General features: G+C 39.5%; 1 protein-coding gene across 1 annotated transcript in view; it reads left to right on the top strand.

Moving 5' to 3' along the window:
* Nucleotides 1–26,088, top strand: part of LOC122797873 — a 798,176-nt gene that overhangs the window by 274,307 nt on the left and 497,781 nt on the right. The window lies entirely within an intron of this gene.

Raw genomic sequence — 26,088 nt, 5'->3', positions numbered from 1 at the left:
TTTTTTTTTGAAAAAGGGAAAAACTTTTGACTTTTAAAAAAAAAATTATAAATTTTTAAAACCATTTTGGGAAACAAATTCTTGTTTTTAAAAAAAAAATTTATTAAAAAAAAAAATTTTAAATTTTTCAAAAAAATTTAAAAACTGTTCTTACAGTGAGATAGTATTCTGCTGCAAAATATATTTCTTTATCAGTGTGCAATTTGGTGCTTTAAACAGACTGCAGTTGCAGTCATGCAAAACTCCGTGGCTCTGATTCAGCAGTAAACAGCCAGCAAAACTTTGTGTCTTAAGAAGATTTTGTTTCCAGTCCAGTCCAGCAAGTACAGCACAGTAAGCAGCACCTACATTAAATTAAATTTTTCAGTGAGATCCTCTATCAGACACAAACACATAAACCACAAAGAAATGATGGCCCAGATAAAAACCCTTCAAAGCTTGGAATCACCTGTGGATTCCAGGGACACTGTTAGTCATTCTAGATAATGCTACAGTTATGTAGTACATAAGTAAACCAAGGGGGAACCAAGGTCCTATCCCTTGTGCAGATTAGCCATGCCAGCTTGAGAGTTGGCACCTCAGCACAACCTCTCTCTACAGGCAATAATAAGTCCATCATAGCATAACATGATAACAGACTCACTGAGCAGATCCACGACAGAGCCTCCAGAAGATTGCCCAGTAGTTAACTCCCCAAGTGTAGCTGATTGCCTCCCTTAACGACAGACACTTACAACACTTCTTTGCCAGTACACCTTGCAAAAAGGCTGAAAAATACATTTTTTTCCTTTCCCAGGGAGAGAAATGTTCCATTATGCATTTCTTCTGATAACCAGAGTCTTACTAAACATAAAGACTCTATAAAGATGCTTCTGGTAATCTTACCTGACTGACCCTCCAGACATTCCCTAGGGACTCCCCGGCCACTTCTGATACCTCACCAGACTATACCACTGATGAGATCCCTAAGAAGAGGATGTGTAATAGGAGACACCTAGATTCCCCTGAGGAATCTCTCACAGAAGACACTGATTTTGAGGAATAGAAAGGGTCCCCCAGATCTCCATGTGAAAATATTTTCTTTGGAGAAACCCTAGAAATTTTAAAACAAAAAGTTGTATGGTCTTCCAAACCCCCTTCCCAGGAGGAGTCATTGTTTCTGTCGGCCTTCAGGTTAGGCAAAGCTCCCTCTTGCTGTTGAGCTTATAAGTATGATCTCATACTGCACATGGAAGGAACTGGATACTGTAGAGCCAATTCCTATATGATTTGATAAATCTTTAGTCCCCCCAAGAAAAGCAGGGCACACTGGAGTAAAAGGGTTTCAGTAGATGATGTGGTTATAGCAGCAGCCACCAGCAAAGAGTTTGCAGAACAGAGCAAATCTGTCAATCCTCCTAACAGGGAGTCTAGGGCACTGAACAGATATGAGAAGCATGCCTATGCCTTAGTAATATTTGCCCTGAGGTCATTAAATTACTTGGCAGATTTTACCAGATTGCAAAGAGATTTAATAAAGGAGCTTTTCAAATCTCTTTCTGGGTCAATGTCCATGGAGGGCCAGAATAAGTTTTGTCACAACTGGCCACCCTTCAGTCCATATCTAATGTGTCCATGAGGTTGATTTTCCTTGCTGCAGAGGATATCTCAAGGATGGTGGTTTCAGGCATAGCCATCAGAAGACCTGCCTGGATGCACTTGTGTGACTTTGTTGGGCCCTTTAAGTCTTCATTCATCAACACCCCATTTGATGGATATTTTCTGTTTGACCCAAAAGTAAATTAAATGCTCTCCAAAAGTGAACAGGAGGGAAAGACCTTGTCTGCCACTGGGATCCATTTCCCTACCCCTCAGACACCCTTCTTACAGAATCAGTTAGGAGGTAAAAAATGTGGCTTCATAAATCCCAAGGTACTTTTCAATACTTATGAGGAGATAGTGCTCCCAGAGGCAGATGGGGGATCTCTAATGGAAGATGCCACCCTTGTGGCAGAGATGGCCTCTGAAAACCAGCGTTTCAAGGATTCTTTCTTGGATAAATACTATCAGCAGTCTTGAAATGTTGCCTGGCTGTTTTTCTCTAGAGGCAGTCAGGGGGGTGCTTGTCTTTGCACCTAGAAGCATGGGCTTCCATTACAATGGATTTCTGGGTACAGAGTTTCATATCCATAGGCTATTTCATACTATTTTTTCAAATTTCCCCCATAAAAATGAGAAAGGTCCTCAATGTTCTGCCCAATCAGAAGGATGCAGCAGCTCTGGAAATAAGAAAGCTGCTAAAAAAGAGTTATCTAACAGTTCTCCCAGATCAGCTAGGATCCGGAATTTACTCAAAGTTTTTTTTTTAGTGCAAAAGAAAACAGGGGACATGAGACCCATTCTAGGCCTCAGCAAATTAAATTAATATGCAAGGTACTCAAAGTTCTGGATGGTCACAGTTCAGTCCATTCTATCTCTGTTATAAAAGGATGATTGGATGTGTTTGATAGATCTTCAGGGTGCATACTATCACATCAAAATGAACAGGCACTCCAGAGCATATCTGCATTTCTGGATGTGAAATATTCATTACCAATTCGGAGCACTGCCTTTTGGTCTCACTACAGCCCCCAGGGTGTTTCCATAGATAGATGACTGACTCTTGGCTGCTCCAATCAGGCAACTACTTCTACAAGCAAAGGACTACTTGCTCCAGATGTGCCACCATCTCAGCATCACTGTCAACTACAACAAATCACATTTCATTCCTATACCGAACCTGGAGTTTTTAGGTGCTTGTCTAGACACAATCAATCAGATAGAGTTGCTTCCTTCAACAAGAGTACAAACCCTCAGATCCCAGGTAAAGGCAGTTATCTCTCATTTGTCTCCACCAGCATGACTGGTTTTGCAGGTCTTAAGGTTAATAGCAGGAGCAGTAACTCTAGTCCCATTGGCCAGATATCATATGAGAATTCTACAGTGGACCCTCTCAATTTAGTGGTCTATTCTCCAACAGCCCTTATGTACCCCTATCAGATTACACAAATTTGCAAGAAACATCAAATGTGGAAGATTTGCTTGAACAAAACTTCTTAGGGCCACCCTTTTGTTTTAACTCTCCCAGTGACCACTCTGACCACAGATGCCTCCCATCTCAGTGGGCGGAGGATTTCTTGGGAAGGACAGTGTAATGCACATTGTCCCCTCAAAAGGCAAATTAAATATCAGTGTCCTGGAGAGGAGAACTGTCCTTCTAGCACTGCAATTCTTAAAAGATGCTCTCCCCTCTCGGACAGCTGTGATTCAATCAGACTATGTCTGCAGTCTGGTACATCAACAAATAAGGGGGAACTAGGTATCACCATCTTTGTCATGAGGCACTGAGAGTGCGACAGTGGGCGATCTCTTCCAGATGTTTCTCCTTGCAACGCATATACCGGGGAAATCCTGTGTGTTTGTAGATAGACTAAGCAGGTTCATTCTGATGCCTTACAAGTGGTCTTCAGTGTCAAAGTGGCGACTACCAATGGGGCTAGCCATGTTGCCATCTGTTTGCTTCCCTTCAACAATAAGTGTAACAGGTTCTTCACCCTAATCCTTTCTCCGGGGGAGTCACCGATAGAAGCTGTAGTCCATAGTTGGCCCACTGGTCTCCTTTATGTTTATTCCCCATTAACTCTGTTTCCCAAGTTTTTGGAGAAAGCCTAACAGTACCCTCTCATTAATCCTTTTGGGCCTAATCAAATTTGGTTTCCCTTCCTGTGGCCTCATCTTCTGTATCCACCTTGGATATTGGACCCCAGTCCAGATCTACTGTCTCACCCTCCATGGATGGTTCATCCAAACATATCAAGCTTCACGCTGCCTGCATGGTTTCCTCCAGTTCCAGTGATAGCTAGACCACCCAGGCTTTCTTCCCCAGTCTGACATATCCTTTTATCCTCTCACAAGGTTTCTACTATGAAGGTTCATAGGTTCATAGGTTTATACTAGGCTATCTGCCCTAAGGCATTTATAAGCCTAGCCCAGAGTTTTTGTGGCTTACGCCACCCCTTATGTTAAAAAATACTGTGCCCATTAGTTTGTTGTGCCTCTGTCCAGCAGTGACACAGAGATGATTCCCAGGGTAAACCTATGATCTCCCATCCACCGGTCAAGATTTCTCCTGAACAGAGCCAGCGAGGTGCTCTGCCTCACATGGACCGGGATTTTATTCCACAACATAGGGAGTCTCTGGGTGACAAATCTATCCCTCCAGCATGTCCTATTTATATCCGTGCTAAGGTTTAAGTCACTTGCTCTAGTGGATCTGGTAGATTTGGATTTTTTGAGGTGGAGCATGTCCATTAATTCTGGGTTGGACATGGCCTTGTATGTCAGGCACAGGTCACCTCTGAGGAGACGGTTTGCGACTGAATAGAGCTGGAGTTTCTTCAGTCTGGCAGCATATGACAGATTTTGGAGTCCCTTTATCCTTTTGGTGAGGAACTTTTGGGGTCTCTCCAATTGCTGCAGGTGTCGGGTGAGATACATCCCGAATGGGGCATTGTACACGATCATTGGTCTGATAAGTGAAGAGTACAGGGGAACAATGACCTCACTAGATCTGGATGTGAATCCCTTCATGATCAGGTGGGCAATGTAGAAGGTTTTTCTAACCACCAAAAGAAAGGCCACTGTCAACCTGGGTCCCCAGGTCCCTGATAACCTCTTCTGTGCTTAGTGGATTGCCACCTATATGGTAGCTTGGGGTTACCTTGTTTTTCCCGAAGGGTATGACTATACATTTTTTGGCATTTAACTTCAGGCCATGGCTCTGGCACCAGCTATCAGTTTCCATGAGACCCCTCTGAAGGATATCTGTGTCCGATGTACTTTCCACTATGGCTCCCAGTTTGCAGTCATCTGCAAACTTTGTCAGCCATAGTCCTCCTATGTTAGCCTGTACTTCTGAGAAGTAGATGCCGAACAACAGGGGGCCAAAGACTGAGCCCTCTGGGACACCACTTGTGACCAGCTTGGAGTCTGACATGGCGCCAGCTACTCTAACCCTGTGGGTTCTGTCCTTTAGCCAGTTTGCAACCCATCTTGTGACATATGGGTTTACATTTAAGCTGGTAAGTTTCTCTATAATACCCGAGTGGGGTATTGTGTCGAAAGCTTTTGCAAGGTCAAGGTAGGCTGTATGGACTGCCTTTCCCTCATCAATGGCCTTGGTGACTGTTTTGAAGAAGTCAACCAAGTTCAAAAGGCATGATCTGCCCTTGACAAAGCCAAACTGGGTCGGGTCCAATGTCCGCAAGTCCCCTATGTCTTTGTTTATGAGTTCCATTATGATCCTCTCCATAGCTTTGCAGACCAGGTTTGTTAAGCTTATGGGGCGGTAATTACCAGGGTCCGTAGAGGCACCGCCTTTGTGGAGTGGGACCACAGTTGCTGTACGCCACTCCTTGGGCACGTATCCTGTGGTAAGGCTAAGATTAAACAGCTGCCTTATGTGCGGGTTTAGTTCCTCATTGAGTTCATGTAGCACACAGCCGGGGACACCATCCGGTCCCATTGATGCTGTGTTTTTAGCTTTAGAGAGAGCAGCTTTCACCTGCGCATTGGATATGTCTGGGAGGCTGCACTCCGCTGGGATAGTTATCTCTCCTTTTGGGGAGAGGGGTGAAGTTGCACTGAACCTGTCTGTCAGTATGTTGGCAATGTCTGTGGGTTCAGTGATTTTTGTATCATTTTGGACTAATTCTGAGCATATCTGGGAGTTTCCACCCAGGTTTCTAACATAGCTGAAGAAGGCCTTATGATTGTCTTTTGAATCTATGGCAATTTTTCTCTCAAAGTTGGCCTTGGATAATTTTATGAGTGCTCGTATATTTTTACTAATAATGATCAAAGGTGTCTTCTCTTTTATGAATTTTGCTCTATCATGTAACAGCTTTCTCCTCTTATTGTAAAGTTTGTTTATGGCTGGGGCCACCAGACTGGACGTTTGCCCTTGGTGGAAAGAGTCTTGGTTTTATTAGGGATTGCCTGATCCATGCAGGCCTGGAGGTGTTCATAGAAGGCATTTGTAAGGGGATTCTGCAGCTTGGGTTGTGGTTTCCACTGGCTCGGGGGCCTTGAAGGATACCACACCAGTCTTGAGTAGTGTGAAGTTTGCTTTAGAGAAGTTCTTCACTGTGGTCTTTTTTGTTTGGGGTGGGGGCGAGATGTGGATATCCAGTGAGATTAGTTTATGAACTGATCTCACCAATGAGGGATATACTTCCGGTGTGGAGCATTTTGTCCCCATGTTTGTGATGATGAGATCTAGTATATTTTCTCCTCTTGTGGGAAAGGTGACTAGTTGTTCCATGGCATTTGAATTTATGAACTCCAGGAACATTTGGGCTAGAAAGTTTGGGCTTGAGTAATGTTCCCAGTCTATATTCGGGTAGTTGAAGTCACCCAATATAATGGTGTTTGGAGATACTTTTATACCCTCCAGTGTCTTCAGGAAGGCTGTGTGGGGTTCCTGAGTTTGAGAGGGTGGCCTGTAGCATGCTACAAATTGTAGAGCAGTTTTGCCTAAGGTTAATTGCACCTGGATGGTTTCCGATGCTTCGTGTGTTGCCACCAACCTGGAGGTGTGAGTATCCTTGATGAATATGGATACACCCCCTCCTTTTGTGGTGTGGTCCGGGTTTTTGGGCTGGAACGCATGATATGAGGTAAAACCTGATAGTGCCGGGGTGCTCTCAGGAGCCTTGAACTAGGTTTCAGTCACAGCACAGACATCAATGTTCTCCATACTAAGAAGGGCCTCGAGTGCGTGCATTTTGAGATTTAGACTTCTGGCATTGAGCAGCATTACCCTTAGTTTCTTCCCATTTTTGTTTTCTAGGGTGGTAGGCTTAGAATTTGAGCCTTACCTAAAAAAGGCACTATGGGGGTGGCAAGAGCCTTAGCCAATATCCGGAATCCCAGGGGTGACAGGTGCAAGCCGTCCCTTGCGAAGCAGCGTGGCTTGTCAAGCATGTCATCCCAGGCAGACAGACACTGGATCCCCTTTGAATGACACCAGAAATTAAGCCAATTGTTAAAGCTGATCATCTTGTCTCTATGTTGTGGCATCATTCTTGGTGAAGGAAGGATGCTGCTCAGGGTCAGGGTCATACCTGCCTGGGCTACATAATCAGAGAGCTCCTCTATGTTTCTTTTCATGTAGTCCAGGGAGGTACGTCTCAGGTCGTTCACACCAGCATGGTCAATGACTGTGTCACATTTGTACTTGCTGTGGAGTGACCCGAGTGCTTGTGTTATGTGGTGGATTCTAGCGCCCGATAGGCAGCTTACTGTGACCCTCTCCTTGTTCAGCCTGGTGAGTGGGACGTCAGTGTGTCTGACTATGGAGTCACCTATGACAAGTATGTTTGGTGTTGTATTTGGCCTTAAGGGCTGTGACTGCTTTGCAAACTGATTTTGTGTTTTATGTGTTGCCTGTGGTGTGTCATGAGGTGGCGGTTGCTTGGGTGTCTGCTTTGGAGGCCTCTGCTGTTTAGGTACATTTTTGCTCAGAGCCTCCGAGTATGTCTTTGTGTGTTTATGTGTTTGATTCATTGTTGTGATAGCTTTATGTGAGACTGGTTTTGTGGTGTGTGTAGTTGCCTTCTCCCCCTGTCTGGTCTTGCTAGTCCTGAGTTGAGAGAGCTCAGCCTCCAGTTTGGCTAAATAGCTGCATCTCTCGCAAGTATTTGTGTTTTGTGGGAGGAGGAGAGGGTTGTCTGTGTACATGAGGCAATTGTAACATTGCCTCAATATTCCCAGATTCACCAACTGGACAGGATAGGACGCCAGCATCTGGCCCTTCGACATGCTAGAAAAATTAAGAAGTTTGGGGTGTAACTGAATGAGAGAGGACTTAGTAAGGAAGTGGGTACTCCTGGGGGGGGGGGTTTCGCTAGTGAGGGACTTTGTATAATACAGAAGTGCTAAGCCTAAAAAGAAGATGCTTTTAAGACAAGTGCTGAGCTTTTTTTTTTTTTTTTTTTTTTTGGAGGAAAAAAAAAAAAAAAAGCTTTTTAGGAACAAGTGCTGCGCTTTTTATTTAAGGGATATACTGTTTAGATTACTAGTAGAGCAGTGCTAAGGGAAAAAATGAAGAACAGACTTTATGGAGCCAGAAAAAGTTTAACCTTGTTAAACCGGCGCTGCCCGATGCTGCTCTAGTGGCAACTCCACGCTAAAGCACGCTAAAGCGTGCTTGATAGCAGGGGCTGGAAAGAGCCAGGAATTGACCCAATACAGCCAATAAAACTACAGTTTCAAGTCAGTAACCACTCTCACGGGGTTTACAGAAGTAAATGGAAAAGATTTTCTATTTGGGCCCTCCAGAGAGATTTGGATCCCTTTTCTGCCCCAACTTCTACATTCATAGGTTTTTTAGCATCCCTCTTCCAAGAAGGGGCTAGTTTTTCTACTATAAATGTCCAGCTCACTACTATATTTAATTTTCATTCACTTGAAAACCACACTTCTTTGTCTTCTTCTAAGCTGTGCAAAACCTTTCTGAAGGGCACCATTTTACTGCATCTCCTTGGGACTTGTCTATTTTACTTCAAAGTTTGACTCAAAGTCCATTTGAACCTTCTGCCAAATCAGACCTAAAATTTTTGTCCTGGAAGACCCTTTTCCTAGAAGCCAATACATCATCCAGATAAGTATCTGAACTCCAGGCCATTTCTTCCAAGCCTGCATGCCTCGTCTTTCATAAGGACAGAGTGTCTTTATGTACTAATCCATTTTTTTTTTGCCTAAGATGGCTTCTGAGTATAGCATTAATCAGGTCATCAACCTCCCAGTTTTCTTCCCACAGTTTTCCGATAAAGGTGAATATATGCTGTATCTTTTGGACATACACAGGTAGCTTCAATTTTATCTTCATCGAACCAAAGATTTCAGAAATTCTGACCAATTGTTTGTCTTTTCTCATACCAGATCAGCTATGGCAGTTTCCAAAGTAACTTTAACCAAATGGTTGACTGATTGCATATCCTTTGTTTGTAAACAGACAATTTTGTCTTTGCTTAAGCCACAAAGAGCACATTCAATGAGGTCTATGGCGACCTCTTCAACCTTTTGGTCAAGAGCTTTGATAGATGACATCTGTGCAGCTGCCACTTGGTCCACTGCTCATACCTTTATTGCTTATTACAAGTTGGATTTGATTTCTCAGAACAGAGCTGCCCTTGGCTCTACAGTACTCCTGAATATCTTTAAATGAGGACCACCCAAGGTTCATCTAGCTAGGGATTGTGCCCCATCAGTTGAAGAATGAATAAAAATGACAACATCAGATACATAAGTTATGTTCTCACCATAATGATGGATCTGTGTTGTACATTTTAATTCTTCCTCAACTTCTTGCCCACCTAACCCCTTTCCCTTTTTTCCTGGAGGACACCTAAGATATATTTCTTGGAACTCTTTGTGTCTTGTTTGAGCTCCAGTTTTATCTCTGCTGTTTCATTCTATTTATTCTGTATACAATAATCTATTGTTATGGGGGCAGCAAACTTGATCTGAGGTATGTTAGGTAGGTTGGGCATAAATCAGTAACTCCACCTCCTTCCTGAAATTTACCACTTCTATTATCTCGGAGTCAGTACAGTTCCTTGATATGACCATCGGTAGTGATAAAGACAGAGGAAAATTAATTAGTAACTTATACAGGAAACCGACAAGAGTGAACTACTTACTTCACAGAGCCAGTATGCATCCAGTGAAAACTAAGCACAATGTAATAAAATCACAAGGCTACAAATTATCACATATTACCACAGATTTGGCACCTTTTCCCAATATGAATGATCTTAAAAATGATTTCTTAACCAGAGGATATCAATCAAACATGTTACATATGATCCTGGATCCCTTTATAGATTGTAAAACTAACAATGACCCAGTGTGGAATAGGCCTTTTGGTAGAATTATGCAATGAAGTCACCCTAACCCAAAAGAAGAGAAAAGTAAGGACAGTTGCATTCAAACTTAGACTTGTGATTTCAATATAATTAAAGCCATTATTAAGGAGACCTGGGCCTTCCTTACTGACAATCAGCAGCTTGTAAGGGTTTTAGATCAATCTACGCTTGTATGTAAAAAGAGCAGAAGCACAGATAGCTATGCGGAAAAGAGAAATAAGGAATACCAGGATAACATGAGCACTAAAATCTGTGGGCCACCTAACTACACTTTCTGTGAATATTTGACGGAGTTTGACTCTTGAGTGCTCCTATCTTAAAAAGATGGTGAAATCTTCAGCAGGTGGTAACGGTAATACTAAAAAAGTTGTATATAATGCCATGTGTAATGACTGCCCTGCATTTTATGTGGGCAAAACTATGAATAAACTGAAAAGAAGGACTTCAGGTCATCTTTCTGACATCAGGCGTAAATGCCAGAGAAATGCCTTATCCAGACACTTATTAGAACACCCCAAACATTCTGGTTTTAAATGTATCATTCTGGACTATGTGGAGATGAAGGAGCTTGAAGGGGACATCAGTGGTGTTTTACTGGAAGAAGAATTATGCTGGCAGCTGAAATTAAATACATTTGGAAAACCAGGCCTTAACTACTATTGCTCTATTAAGAATGTGTTGAATTTATATGTCGCCACACAATTTGTAAAGGTTTCTTAGGGATATTTGAGGAAATATTTTTATGTACTAAACATAGTACAAAATAAAAAAAACTATGTGTAGAATGTGTATAAATGTATGTATGTTTATTAACTTCAGCTCTGCTTTGATTAGATGTAATACACTCTTACATCACACCAGGGATTTAAATGGTAAATTCAAAACACACATTTTTTTTCATAATGCTATTACCATTAAGTATTGGTATAATTTCCCCATTTAGTATACTGGTGCATGCTCATGCACACACCTGCACACTTTTATACATTGCTAGTTTACTTCATCCACAGTTTTCTGCATATTTGTGTGTTTTTTTCTACTGGTTTTCATTGTATAAGCATTTTTTGGAACTGTAAACATGAAAACTGTCATGAGAGGTGTGTTTTTTCGACTGCAAAGCACTGACATTTTTCTGAGCTGCAGATAACATATTTTTACGTACACTAATACATATGGATGGATATTAATTCGATATTATTACACAGACATATATTTATATCTATAGTGTTCTAATTAGATAATGTTTATGGTTAGATAGCTTTGTGTGTTTTTTCTTTTATCTATCTAGTTAGCTCTTTTTACTTATCTACCTATGCATATGATTTTAGTTTGTGTCATAGACCTGATGAAAGCTTTATTGCATTTGTTAGCCAAAAGCAATTTTAGTTAAAAGTCAGTCTTTTTATATTTGTTATGCTTTTCCTAATACCTGATTTTGGAATGTGAGTTGCAAATAGATAGGTAGTGTTTTCCTTAATTAGGATTTAGTTTTATTTAATCAGTAGTTGTGTGTGGAATTCGGTACTTGCTGTTGTTAAATGCACTTCCTGTTTATATTGTTTGTCTGGAATAGGCTGGTTTAAAATTAAACAATACATATATTTTCCACACCTATTTCTAAGTGTATAAAAGCTGATATGTTTAACATTGTAAAGTATTTCTGATTTTTTGTTGCTGAGGATCCCTTGCCTGTGAAGAATAAAGGCTTGTTACTTTGGAACACTACCTGGGTTTCATGATTTATGGAAATCATTGTGAATGAGCTCATCAATAAAGTTTTATGTCTACTAGTTTTTCTGTTTTTTTTTATTTATTTATTTTCAGCTAGATTGGTGATAAATCTAGGAATTTTGTTGTAACAGTTGTATTTTTTTTGAATGCTATGAAGTTTAATCAGGATTAGGGAGGCACAAAGGAGACATAGTAGTAAGTATGTTGATGTAATAGTTTCTCTATGTTATCCATGAGATAGTGTTAATTATATGTAATAAACCATGTTTCTGGTGTTTTTAATAGTTTGGAGAATGTGTAGATCAAATTTTAGGTGTTCATCTATTGTGACTCCCAGTAGCGTTGAGAGTGCTTTTGGCCTGAAAAATGTTTTCAGATGAAGAGCATTAGTTTTGTTTTTTAGCATTTAGAAGTAGGTGAGATTTCCTTAGCCATGTTTTATTGGATGAGAAGGAGACCTGGGTGAGGACATTACGTTTTGAGAGGATTGGGGCACAGCAGATGAAGGTGGCATCACATGAATATTGTATTATGGCTGCATGCTTGAAGGTTATGTGAAGTTTTTTCTTATAAAGATATTGAATAAGAAGTAGGCAGGTACTGAACCCTCTTGGACTCGAGTGGAAACAAGTAGGAAGGTGAAGAGTCTTGGAGCCATTTACTGCCAGTTGTCTGTTTCTGAGATAACTATGGAACCATGACAGGGCTGAGAGAGAGAGGTTGATGGATGAAAGTTCTGTGAGTAGATTTTAGTGAGACAACGTTGAATGCTTTTGATAGGTCAAGGAACAAAGATGTTACTAAGTAACCAGAATTTCTCATGTGGTTTTTGGTGTTTTTGAAACTACGATGTGCATTTGTGGTGCTGTGTTTAGAGTGAAAAACATGTTGGATGTTGGACAGGAGGTTATCATTAATAACTTTATTATTATTATGATTATTATTATTATCATTAGTATTACTTTTGTGTTAGAAAAGCCTCCTTTTGAACCTGCAGTGAGTTATTCTATGCAATCCTTGAGTTGGAAGACAGCTTTGCTAATTGCTCTGACTTTGGCTAGATGAGTGTCAAGAGTTGCAGGCCCTCATGTCTTCTTGATCCTCTTTGATCTTCCATAAAGACAGGGTGAGTCTTAGAAAGTGTCTCTAGGTTTGCTTGGAAGCAAATTATTCATCTCTCTGTGTTTTCCCTGAACTCCAAACCAGAGGAGAGAGAATTCTTTGTATTTTGGATGTCCAGAAGCAATTCGGATACTAACTGGCAAGACTAATGATTTCAGAATGTCTTTGCTTCCTTTGATGACAAGAAAAAAAGCCAGACAGTTTCCAAACCATTTCTGGACAGCTGTCTTAGACAATTTAGATTTGTTATTCTTACCACTGAAAGTCTCCCTCAGAATGACAAGGCTCACCCCATTAGAGCTGTGGCAACTTCTGGGGCTTTTTGGAAAGAGACAGACTCTAATACTATTCTAGAGACAGCTACTTGGTCATCTGTACACACTTTCACTAAACACTATAAAACAGATTATTTTGTCCTAGGCCAGAACAGGGTTTGCTGGATCTGTTTTCCAGAGTCATATTGGTTGTGGGTCTGCTACCTCCACCCTTACTTCCTCAACTTTGGTGATCATCCCATATAGCTTAGGCTAGTACAACAGTGATCATGATGAATGCAGTACAGCTGAGTAAGTTAATTTACAATAACAGTAAGCAATGTTTTCCTATTTTTTTTATTTATTTTTTATTTTACATTTGTATACCAGGAAAGTCCAACTGGGTGGGTGCTCATTTTCAGTGGAGGCCCAGGGAGAAAAGCTCAAGAGACAATTAGCATATTACATTAACTTATTACAGAGCAACATTGAACATTTTCACATATAAGAAAGAATATACAATAATGGATAGCACATCATTTTACATATATTAGATGAAACATACTTGCACATAAATTGCAAACATTAGATATTACTAATGAGACTATATACACGAGACAAGCAGTCTTTACAATTAGATTATTCAATCAGTGTGATTCTGCTGGATAGTTAAATAATTTTTGTTTAATACAATGTACTTACTATCTAACTCGATCACTGTTAAAATACTAACACCCTCCCTCCTTCTCCATTTTATTTTCCTATCTTCCTCTGGCCAGTGTGGGATCCATATAACATATTTTGCTATTTTCTGACAGGATATCTTTTTCTTGATATTTTATCAAGAACTATAGGTTTGACTGTCCCTCTTTAAAGCAAGAAATGTCTGAATTTTGGCACCTGTACATACATTTTTATGCCAGCACATTATTGTGCTTCTTCGGGCATATAGTATATAACGAAGGTGCCCAAAAGCGTTAGTAGACTGGCCGGACATCTAATACCCTTTCAGAATATCCTATATACTTAAATTCTGGTGTAACAGTGATCTATTCAAATGTTTACTGTTATAGCAGATACTTACACAGCTGTTCTTTGTATACATTGATGTGGATAAATTTGAGGTGGATATGGTTTAATTTATGACTAAAAGACATCAATCCAAGTTTAATCTGAGCATCACATGTGCTAACTGTGCAGTGGGTAAGCTATGAATTTTGCTGTTTTGCATAAGGTGAATTTTTAATTTATGTAGTATGGTTTTGTTAAGGTTTCTTGTGACTGTCATTCCATAAACTAATTAGGATATGATCACTGACCTGGCTGCTTGACAAGGACCTTTTGAGAATGGAGTTAGGCAGTGTTTTTATTCGGTGCAAGGCACCAAGCCTTCTATGAATGTTTTGCACAGTGTAGTTAACATGCTTAAAAAATGTAAGTTTGTTATTTATGGTTGTGTTTACATATTTGTAGTGATTAACTGTCTTGGAAATGGTATTGTTTATGTGGATGGGTGTGGGATCATTCTTTTTGTCTTTTAGGTCAAAAGGTAAGACAAGTTAGAGGTGGATCACTCAGAAGATAGCAGAGTCATCAGCATATTGTAGCAATTTGATGCCACTTGGGTGAAGCACATGTTGTTAGTAATGATAGTAAACAGTAGTGGGATGAGAATGCTACCATGAGGCACTCCAGTATAATTGACTTTGAAAGAAAGTGATGTGTCCCAGGAAATAGTCTGAGTTCTGTTGTGCAATAAGCTTGTGATCCAGCTGACCATTGTTGGTGTGCAGCCTGCAGCATAGAGCTTTTGTAGGAGTGACCTGTGATTGATTGTATGAAATGCTTTTCAGATGTCTATGAAGATAATAGCAACAGTATTGCTTCTGTCTGCTCGGATGCAGTATAATAAATTATTTCAACCAGGACAGTTTAAGTAATCCTTCTAATGCTGAAACAGTGCCATGTGTTGCCCAGTGTGTTGCATCCTGTCAAGTAGTGCAATACTTGAGAATTCACCACTCTCTCAAGAATTTTGGATACAAGATAATAAGGATAGTGAGTGGCATAGAGTTTTCTGTCTTATTTTTTTACCTCCTTAAACAAGTGAATAATGTTGGATTCCTTTCAGCTAGATGGGAAATTACTTTCCATTAAGCTGTTTATAAGGATAAATTCATAATTAGATACTAGGCATGCAGTCCAGGAGACCATTCAGCAGCCTAGTTCAAATTCCCAATTGTCCCAGTGCACTGTCTGGTTAAGTCACTTGCAGAAGATCATCCATCCATCCCTCCATAACCCGTTTATCCCATTTTTGTACAAGTGGTTAGTGTGTCACTTCAACAGTGACAATTATCTAGAGCCAAAGTTTTCACCACTGGGTGGCTAGCCCTGCCACGGTAGTTCTTCCGTACCGCACACTTGCACACACACTCACACCTATGACCAATTTAGAGTGCTCAATCTACCTATTAAATGTCTTTGGAATGTGGGAGGAAATTGGAGTGCCTGGAGGAAACCAGCAACACAGGAAGGACATCTGGACTCAGCACAGAAGGCACCCCAGCCAAGACTCGAGCTGGGGCACCTCTTGCTGTGAGGGGAAATTGCTATCTGCTATGCCACTGTGCCTCTCTTTCTCAAGATCACACAGTAGACAAACAAAGATGGAATAGGAAGCAGCTCGTTAAAACATCACAGCTTTAGTGCTCGCTTCATTTTTACAATACTTTTTGATGTCATTCATTATGACTGCTTTGAAAATGAAGGGTGGAACAGATATACTGGGTTCACTGGCAAGAAGTAATCAGTTATGGGCATGTTTAAAAGAGTATTTATCAAGACCGATTTAAAGTGATTGATAAATGTACTGGCAGTGGTTTGGTGTTTGGAAATACCTAATGGGTTGTCTTCAGTGAGGTTAGAATTCTCTATGAGTCTTTTGAAAGCATTTAAAAAGGTTAAAGAGCTATATCTGATGTTGTCCTTTTCATTCTTCCTCAACATATGGGTTTCAAATCTGACCTCGGATCCAATTCAGCTGTATACCACAGACTTATGGATCCAACTTTAGAGCTCCTCCTTCTACCCATAAAGCCCCAGCCAGCCTACAATACCTCAAATCTCATTTGCCGCCATTTCACACTAACACAACTCCTCTCTCAGGAGCTTGTTTTTAATTAAGACAAAGTTTTGTGAGTAGCTATCATTTAGAAAAAACTTCTGTTTTAATTTTTCTGCTATCCTCTCTCTCTACTTGTTGAGCTTTTTTGAGTTTTATGGGTGTTTTCTGTATATTAGGTCTTGTTATCATTCTTTTCAACCTTTTGGTAGTCTTCTTGCATACCATTGTTGGTACCAGCCTGTAGTGTTTGCTCCCTTTCCTTTCCTACCGTGTATAGGGTACTCTTCCCACCATAGCTGGTAGTTTATTAACCTATTAAAAAAAACTTTTTTGCCCTTCTTTCCTTTCTTTTATTGTTAGTTATGGCTGAAAAAAACAACTGGCTTTAAAAAATACACTTCCTGTGGGCACAGAATTCCAAATTCTGATCTCCACAAGGACTGTGTTTATTGCCTAGGAGTGGCACACCTGAATAACAATTGTACTATTTGTGCTACATTTAACTCTAAATCAGTTTCAGATAGAAGAAATAAATTAGCCCTTAAGGGACTGCTACCTCCATCTTCATCTTCTTTGTCAGGGGCTCAAACCCCCAGCAAACATTCTAAAACTTCCATGGAGTCTCAAAATAGATCCTCAACCCAATCTTTGAAGACCTTGGCTTCTACCATGGCTTCATTGGAACCTTCTCAAAAGATCTGAAGAACTTTGGATCCAGCTTAATTTGATCCTAAAAGAAAACCATCAGATCCTAGATCCTTTTATCCAGCTGTCATACTGATAAAATCTCCCAAGCAGCTCTCTTTCCAAAAACCTCAGATCTGGCCATTACTTTATTGAAGTCTCCTTGAACTTGCTCACCTGGGTTCAAGGTTGACCCAGTATCTCCTCAACTTCATTCCCCTTTTCTATAAATGACACTGAGGAGAAAATCGAGACCACAGTCCACAACCTCATCTATTAGATCTTCCAGAAGTCTTTCCAAGGTCTATGTGGATAGGATGATTAGAAAATTCATCAGAGCTCAGATTCAGATGGGAAATGGCTCGCTCTTCCATTGGATCCATGAGCCTTCCCTCCATTTTCCATGTAGAGATTTCTCCTTCTTTAATCTGTCTTACAGGTTTGGAGCCCTCAGAACTGAGATCCCCGATACTGTCAGTGCTGGATCCAAAGACAGATAGATCTTCGACTACGATGCAAACAGTTTCCCTGACTGCTTCTGTTCCTGTCCCCTTGGATCAGGATGATTACTAGAACCAAACCATCAGCACTGGATACAGCAGATTAAGGTCTACTTTGATGTTGTTGGAGTCATCCTTGCCCTTCAGAGCTTTGGCACTAGATAGCTTGGGTCTGACTGCCTCCTTAAGGCACACATCTGGGCAGGGTTGAGGCTTGGCTGCTATGGAGGTTTTGGCCCCGGTGTGGTCTGCCACTGCTTCTTCCAATCTGTCTGCTTTCAAGGAAGTGGAGAGGACTACCTCTCATCTGAGAAATCTGATCTTTCTCTTGCTTGGATCCTACATCTCTTCCTCCAGCTGGTCCAAGCTCTGACCTCATCATATCTACTCCACATGGACAGCTGATACCAACCAGCATCTAGACAGTTTCCCCTAGAGGAACCCCCCCCCCCCCATTTCAGATACCTACCCAGAGCATCCCACTGGTGTGGCTCCCTGAAAGAGAACATGCAAAAGGAGGCACATAGATTCCCCTATGGAATCTCTCACAATCGATACAGACTTCAAAGAAGGGGAATGGTCCTTCAGGTCTCCACTGAATGACATCTCATTTGGTGACATCCTAGAGATCTGTAAGCAAAAGGGTGAATGGTCTTCAGATACTCCTTCCCCAGGGGAGACAGTTTTTCCTGAAAGCTTTTGGTTCCTGCCCATCTATGTCTTGAGTGACTCCCCCAGCTGATGAGTTTATTGACCTAGTCTCTCAATGGGCATGGAAGGAAGCAGACTCTGTCAAACCAATTCCTTGAAGACCAGATAACATTTTGGCATCACCAAAGGACAAATCCCATTGGACCAAAAGAGTCACTGTTGATGCTGTGGTTGAAGTGGCAGCCACAAAAAGTAGCTAGCTGAGTAGAACTTCTCTGTCCATCCTCCTAATAGAGAGTCAAGGGCATTGGTCAGATTTGGGAAGTGCATATTTGCTTTAGAGATCTTTAACTTGAGGTCCATGAATTATGTAGTGCACTTTACAAGGCTGCAAAGAGATTTAACCAAGAAGCTCTCCAAATCCCTCTTGGAGTCTATATCTGTGGTGGACTATAAGAGATTATCTTCACAACTAGCCACTGTATTATCTATTCCCAATGCATCCATGAGGTTAATATCCCCTGTTGCATTGCAGACGGTACCTCACAGAGTGCCGTTTCAGACATTGCTGTTAGGAGATATGCTTGGGTGTGGTTATGCAATTTTCCTGAATCTTTCAAGTCTTCTTTCATCAATGTTCCTTTTAATGTAATGTCCTTGTTTGGCCCTTCTGTGAAAGAAATGTTTTTCCACAGTGAACAGGAAGGAAAGACCCTTTCTGCTGAGAGATTCACTTTTCTACCCCTCAGTGATGGTTTTCTCAGAATCAAAGAAAGAGGAAGAAAATGAAGTTCTGTAAATTCCAAGAATCTTTCTAGGATTCACATGGGGACAACTCCTCCAGGGCCAGAGAGTTAAGTTCAAATGGAATATGTCATCCTCATGGCAGAGGAGGCCTGTAAAATCAGGGTTTCTGAGATTCTTTTCTAAATGGACCCTTTCAGCACTCCTGAAGGGTTGCCTGACTGCTCACCTTTGGAGGTAGCTGGGGGAGCTTGTCTTTGCACCCAGACTTCTGGTCTTCCATAACAGAAGATTCTTGGGTGCTAAAAATAATATCCAGAGGTTATTTCATACCATTTTTTCAGATTGCACCAACCAAAACAAAAAGCTTCCCAGTGTTCCACCCATTCAGAATGCAACTTTCATACTCCTGTACTTTGTTTTTGTTATATTACTATTTATATACAGGAGCGTTTACTCCTGGGTAGCATTTCTTGACATTTTAATGTTAGTACAAAGATGAACTGGCAGGTGTATTATGTGTTTTCAGCATCCACTTGTTGTTCAAGTTATTTCATATTTATGTATTTATATTTAATTAAACTAGCTATTACAGTATCATATACAAATATATACATATATTTTAACAGGTATGTTTATTTAGTTTCATATTGTTTGTATTTATTGATTAAATAATGTTCATGTTTTATTCCCTTAAAGAGGAATATATCATGATCTGTGTAATCATGTGGTGCTAGTTAGATCATGTGACTATGAAATGGTTTTTAAAAATGCATTTAATGTTTCAATTGATTGTCTGAGAAGTTAAGTGTATGGAAACTTGACGAAAGTGCTAACAAGAACTTTAAAGTAATTACCGGTGTCTGCCTTTTTTGTTATTTTAACAGCTGAATATCAATCAAACAATTAATTTGCCGGTTTTCTTCCCTAATTTTTCAAATAAGAAAGAATACATGCTACATCTTTTAGGTGTTCCTAGATGCCTGTGTTTTTATCTACACTGGACAAAGGATTTGAAGAAAACAGATCAGTTGTTTGTTTCTTTTTCACTGAACAGACTATGATCACCAGTTTCTAAAGTTACCATGGCAAAATGAATTACTGATTGCATTTCTTTTGTAAGTAATCAGCAAGGCCTTACCCTATCAAAACCTCTGATGGCACATTCAACTAGATCCATGGCTACTTCTTCTGTTTTCTTGTCTAAAACTTCCATGGATGACATTTGTGCTGCAGCTACCTGGACTAATGCTCGTACCTTTATTACTCATTACAAACTAGATTTGACTTCTAAAAGTGAGCTGCTTTTGGTTTGACAGTTCTCCAGAATATCCTTCTATAAAGCTCACCGAATAATCTCACAGCTGTGGACTCTGTCCCATATGTCGAGGAAGAATGAAAAAGACAACATCAGATATTGGAGTTATGTACTCACCATAACTATGCATCTGTGTTGTCCATTTTCATTCTTCCTCAACTCCCCAACCTCCTTCCCGTTCCTTTCATCTTCTGGAGTGAGTATATCTTTTGGAACCTTTTTCTCTAGATTTGAGCCCTAGCTTGCTATCATTTCCTTTTTCATATTTTGTCTTAGAATCTATAAGGCAGCCAACTATCTCTGAAGTATTGTAGGCTGACAGGGGCATTATGGGTAGAGAGAGGAACTCAAGAGTTGGATCCGTATATCTGCGGTATGTGGCCAAGTTGGATCAGAGGTTGGATTCGTAACCCATATGTTGAGGAAGAATGAAAATGGACAATATCACAAAAGGAGATACTGCCAGCTCAGCTATCTGGAATTTTGTAAATAATTATATGTCATTTGTGAATATCAACATGATTCATATGCTTGTGTTACAACTGTATTAGAACTGTATGTTATGTGTATATCAAACTGCTGGTACAGAAGCATGTGTATAAAGGTATTTTACAAAGAAGAAGTATCTTGTAAAGTACTGAGCTAAAATGTAACCATAGCATGCCCTATTGGAATAGAACAGAAATTTACCTGCACTATTGTAACTGTTTAGATGTATATATTTTAACAATGGAAACAGCAACACAAGAAGTTAACTTCAGAAAAATAGATGAAATTAAATTACTTTATGACAGCAAGAGACATGATGTCTATACTAGGGAACTCTCTGTGTTGTCTTGAAAGAGAGATAATTACTAGGCTTGTGATGTAGAAGTGTTTTATTGTTTAATTACTTCCAGGATCTGCAAACATCTGAGGAAAAGCCTTTGTTTATGTATTTTCACAGGTAGATGCTAAATGCTACCAGCTGCATCAGGGGTTTTCACCTGGGATAGAGTCAGATGACAAAAAGTGATGTCATTCTGCAAGTTATGCCAGCAGTAATATTTGGGATGTTAATTTAAGAACTTGCTGAGAGAGACTGAACATTTTGTATTTTGTCTTTGACCTGACAGCATCAGATGGAAGACTGACGCACCACATTTGCCTGCTTGCTCTGTAAGTAAGTTAACTAGGGTACAGTAATTTCTCTTTAATACAGTCGGGAACATAGTGAAGTGTAGCTTAGATGTTTTATTTATTTATTTGAGACCGTCCTGCAATTTTGTTTTAAATATTTCCTGTGATTTAGAACTCTGATGTAACTATGATTATTTACTGAGTACTTTCTTGTCTTTTATTATATATTATTAAATATATTTAAACCTGTTATTGTGGCTGATATTTGTGAGACATATTTAAGTTCTGAGAGTACTTGCATATTTATTTGGCGCCACAGTGGGAGACTACTAATAGCCTTGCTCTTGGTCAAACTACTATTTATTTTGATAGTAGCATTACACAGTAAGATTGGACACCTTTTGTTAAGGGCCTTAAAATAGCTGATAAGCACATGGCTAGTGGCAGTGATAACTACCTTATAGTCTAGGTAGAAGGGGGCATAGCTAGTAAACCTGTGCCAGCCATTCCCAGGTGTGTGTGTGTGTGTGTGTGTGTGTGTGTGTGTGTGTGTGTGTGTGTGTGTGTGTGTGTGTGTGTGTGTGTGTGTGTATGTATGTGTGTGTGTTTAAATCAAATCTCAAAGAGTGTGTGTGTATGCTGCTTGGGCAGGGACATGAATCACTGGTTGGACAGAGAGGGTTCTGGAGGTCTTGGCTTGGCTACTCAGCAGGGATCTCAACTCTATAGCTGTACCAGTGGGGAGTCTTATTGGGAATCTGGAGAAAGAGGGAGAAAGCAGCTCCAGACTGATTATGGTCTCTGTGTGCTCTTGAGGGAAATTGCACTTGATGCAAAGGGTTGTACTTTACTGTGTGTGTACTTATCATCCTCCCAATGTACATCCCACAGTGGTGCTAGTAGTGAAGATCAAGGCTCCTTGATTACTGGGCCACTGATGGGGCATCACAGACAACACAGATGCATAGTTGTGGTGAGAACATAACTTCAATTTTTATTTCTGTTTTGCAGTGTGATACAGTAATTTGCTTATCTATCTGTATTTGTTGTTGGCACATATTCTTACGTTCCTTATATTTGATTAGTGATTGTAAGTCAACTGTCAGTTTGTAGGACCTACAGATGGAATGTTTATGTTTCATAAGTTCTTTAACTGAGTTATGAAGCCACAGGAGGGATTTAAAAACCCGTGTTTGTGTTTGTTTCCCGCCTTTCCTGTAACTAGACTAGTCCAGATACAGATTTTCTCTATCCAGGACTGTTTATAAGCTTTTGAGTGGTATCAAAGTCTGTGCTACACTTTTTCCCTTAGATCTGCTCATTCTCTCCTCTCCTGAACTTTTACTAGCTTATTAGTCTAGCACTTTACCAGATTTCTTGTAGCAATTATTGTAGCACAAAAGTGCTACCAGCACTAAACGTTCTACAAGGAGACAGCTCCAGTACTTATTATTAATGCCCACCCATCCAGGCATGTCTAAAGGTCAGTTCCCTGTGCTTTCTGCTATTAGCCTCCTATTAACCTGGTAACTTGGGCATCCTGAGGCAATGTTGCAACAGCCGCTTGTACACTGACAACCCTCTCCTCTTACCTCCCAACACTCAGACTTGTGAAAGATGCACTTATATATCCAAATTGGAAGTCATGCACGCTCCAGCCAAGACTGGAATAGCTGGTCAAGAGGAAAAGGTCAACACTTGCATCACACCACATTTTAACAAAATTCAGGATATCAAGAATCAGGCGTCAATTATGCAAGTTCTGTAATGATCACCTATCATGGAATTTGGAAAATGAAAGGATATTTTAGTTAGAGTACAACAGACATGATTGTAATGCATGTCAGGACAAAAACTGAGAAAATCTAGGTTGTACATTGATTTATGGAAGTGCAATACAAAAGTGCAGTCATATATGGCAGACTTCAGGAAAGTCAAATCCTGAACTTGTTAAAATGAGGTTAAACAGATAAATATTTCTAAAGTTAGCACAGGTAAATGAGAGTTGTATGTATTCTAAGTGAGAAAAAGGAGAGCATGTGAGATATAAATAATGCATAATAATTCCAGGTAGTGACATGAAACTTAAAGATCAGGGTGTATTTCAAAAAGTTGTAAAGTTTTCACATGCTAAAGGAGCTGATAATTTACCATGTCATGGATGACCAATTTGTTTCCAGATTGGGGAGAAAGTTTTTTTTTTTAAGGCTCTTAACTGTATCATTTATAATTCAGATTTTGCTATGCTTCATATGCAGGCCATTAATGATAAATAGTATAACATAGATTTTAACAAACTAATGATAATTACAGTGTGTGGTTGTATATAAATGCATGGAGTGAGTGCTACTATTCAAACACTGAAGGCAGTAGGTATGTTTCTAATTTAGTGTTCATTTTCCTGCTCTTCATGTTTAACCAAGAGAGTTATTTCTTAGTACAACTCTGAGTATAAAATAATCAGATTGTCTCAGATCTCTTATACCCACTTTCTTGAGCAGATAAAAGTTAAATTCATTGATAAGAAGTGAATTAAGGAGGTTACTATTTATTAAACTACTAAAATATGTGTCAGAACAACTGTCAAAATTGATTGATGTAGTTCAAAATTATTCCTAAACAAGCTAAGTGATATAATAAACTTAGGTTCTGTAAGAATTGTTTCTTAGTAAGCTAGGCTAGGAAACATGTTTCTGTTCTGAGAAGAAATTAACAACATGAACAGTTTGTCATTGTATTGTTTGTTCTTACTTTTATTACAAGTTCTGTAATGAATACAGCATTGTGTGTAAATGGAAAATTACTGCACATGTGAGCTCATGAGAAACTTGCTCAGCGAACAGTGAATTACAAAATGTAACAACCTGGGCAGACACTAAATGATCTTATTCTGCTATCAGTTTAAAAATATGAATTATAACTAGAAAGAATATTCTAGAAGGTATCAAGTAAGCTGGCTGGTGCTTTGTTTTATAGGTTCATGGGTATATACTAAGCTAACGACCACTAGGGCTCTTAAAAGTCTAGACATGCAACCCGATTATGACCCACAAATTTGATTTGTATTTCATATATAGAGGATTTACTGACTGTCTCTGACCATCAGAGATATAGGCACCAGACCACAGGTGAATTTCCTATTAACTATCCATTGGCTTAAATAGGAATAGAGAGGAACTCTGCTTCACATGGATGGAGAGCCTGTTCCAGAGAATGGGAATTCTCTGAGAAACATATTTCTCTCTTTCTGATCTCTCTCTCTCTCCAACATGTCCTATTTATGTTACAAGCAAAATTTAGTGTTTTTTAATGTAGTAGTTCTGATTCTGTTTGTTTTGCAGATGTACAAAAGATTCAACAAAACACGGTCCAGGGATATCTTGTACTTAAGTTAGCCTTTGTGGTCTGCCATTTTGGATTTGCCTTTGTGTAATCTCAGTAGTTGTCAGTACTATCCTGAGCAATAAATGTATGGCCATGAAATGCATTTATGTCTCAATCCATTTACTTATGACAGGTGATATAAATGAACTTAACCAAAAGAAAGAGTAGAGACAGTGTACTGCAATTGGGAGAGTAAGTTGGCAATACAGAAGAGATAATAGAAAGTAGCTATATAGGGAAGATGAAGACGGTGGGCAATTCAGTATTAATGCAGGCAAGTTGTATGTAAAAAATGGAACAAAGTGAAGCGAGTGTTATATGATCCAAGGTGAACAGTAGATGGTGACATTTTCATGTGTAAAAGAAGCAGGTTTAGGAAGTCAGACTAGGTCTTAAAGTAGAATAGGAATGTGGTAGTTTGAGTTTTGTAGAATTAATTATAGTAGGAAGCTAGTTATTAACAAATTCTAGATCTTGTAACTAACAAATGCAGTCGTTAGAAAATGATAGCAAACACTCTTGGAATATAAACAGATTTATTTGATTGTATTTTATGCTTATATCATGCAAGTGATTTGGATTCACATGATAATTCTAGTACTGCATTTCACTTGTATTGGAGACCAATGAAAATATTAAATACAGTGTTCTTCACACTGGCATATGAAACAAAATGGGAATTTGCTTTACATGCTATTTTAGAAAATCACAAATTATACTTGATGTCTTGAGAACTGAAACAAGACTGACCACTTGCAGTGTATTAAAACTGCTATGAATATTTGTAATCAGTAGAATCAAGAAAGGGGTCTGGATTGTAACAGAAAATATGTCTCCTAATTTTGTCTGAGATAGAGTATTATAGTATGAATACTGATTATTTTTTGTAAGTTAATTGGTTTGATATTTTCTGCCTTGCACGGAATAAAACAGGAGGCTGAACAAAATACATTGCCCCCCTTAATGAGGAAAAATGCATATCTGTTTTAGTATTTAGTTTGTGAATGAAAACAAATGTTTTTCCAGCTTCACTGATCTCCAACTCCTTCAGTATCCCCAGTGATCTCATTGTTTCTTCTACTGGCTTGTATCTGCAATGGTATAATTCTTCACTGCAGGGCCTTTATACGGCTGCTTTTTTTTTTTTTTTTTTTTTGCAGTTTAGCCTTCATTGAGCATGAGCATGCAAAAATCTAATTGCATATGTAGTATTCCGTCAGTATAAGAGTTAAATGTATTTTTGTATCTTATTGTTCATTTTGAACTTGCTAATGCTAACTTTTTGACCTTCATTCTCCCCTTACCTAGGGCAGATGTCCTTTTTCTACTTAATTCCCTTCTTAGAGATGCTAGATAATACCAGTCTTATGCTTTTTACAGTTCCCTGTTGAAATGTCGGCACTCAAAATGTTAAGTGCTGGCACACTGAAAAAAAAAAACAGAAAAAAAAACGCAGAAGAGTGAATCTCAAACATCGCTCTCCTTTAAACTTCTTTTTTGTGTTGGG

Source organism: Protopterus annectens, chromosome 3.part1 (genome assembly GCF_019279795.1).
Source record: "Protopterus annectens isolate FY-2018-M chromosome 3.part1, PAN1.0, whole genome shotgun sequence".
NCBI lineage: Eukaryota > Metazoa > Chordata > Ceratodontiformes > Protopteridae > Protopterus > Protopterus annectens.
Note: the sequence above shows the minus strand (reverse complement) of the source record. Positions and strands in the feature narration are given on the sequence as shown.